Source organism: Phyllostomus discolor, chromosome 7 (genome assembly GCF_004126475.2).
Source record: "Phyllostomus discolor isolate MPI-MPIP mPhyDis1 chromosome 7, mPhyDis1.pri.v3, whole genome shotgun sequence".
Lineage (NCBI taxonomy): Eukaryota > Metazoa > Chordata > Mammalia > Chiroptera > Phyllostomidae > Phyllostomus > Phyllostomus discolor.
The window spans coordinates 80,093,250-80,094,050 of record NC_040909.2 but is presented as its reverse complement, the minus strand read 5'-3'; the positions used below and the strand labels follow the sequence as shown (position 1 = coordinate 80,094,050).

The window sequence follows — 801 nt, the reverse complement described above, 5'->3', positions numbered from 1 at the left end:
CCTCTGCATATTTTTTGATCCTTACCAGAAGTCTTGAAGATTATAGTAACTTACAGGAAACAAATTTTTTACAAAGATGTTTTGTATGTATGTAGGTTATCATATCCTTTTCCAAATCACATGTGACTTTTTCTAGTGACATAGAAAAAGACAAATCTGTTTTCTTTCTCTTTTGAAATCCTAAGAAAATGATGCAATTCTATGAAGTTCAAATGATTTTATTTCATTTGAATTGTTACTTGGTCCCTAAACCTCTATAGGCTAGAGTCTATAATTTCTGATAAGAACAGATACTACACTTAATCTTAGCTAAATGGCTGAGAAGCAATAGAGTCTATAATTTCTAAAGCCTGCTTCACTTTTAAGCAAATTTGAAATTGGTAACCATTAGGGTGGTTTTATTTTAGGTACTTGTGTTCTTGCTGTTAAGCCATTTTCTTAATAGCTAATTAGATGTTAGGGAAAGTATTAATAAATGAAAATTTTCATTTCTGTAAGGCTGTTGGCATATCAGTCACTCCCTTTCTGGAGTAGTCATGGTACAGGTATAAGTGTGTACCTATCTTAAAGAATGCAATGACTCTTGTCTTTTATAGGGTGACCAGATGTGGCCAATTATATTTCATCTGTTTTTAATAATGTGTTGTTGATTTACTTGTTTACTTTCTTCTCCAATCATTAATTTTTATAGGCTTTCATCTTTTGAATTATTGTCATGTTATAGCAGTGCTCTCTTGCCACTACATATTTTAAGCTTTTAAACAGAACACAGAATCATGTTGTTCCTGTGGAAACCTTCAA

General features: G+C 31.5%; 1 pseudogene; it reads right to left on the bottom strand.

Moving 5' to 3' along the window:
* Nucleotides 1-230: 230 nt before the first annotated feature.
* On the bottom strand, nucleotides 231-329 carry LOC114502228 (annotated as a pseudogene).
* Nucleotides 330-801: the final 472 nt, after the last annotated feature.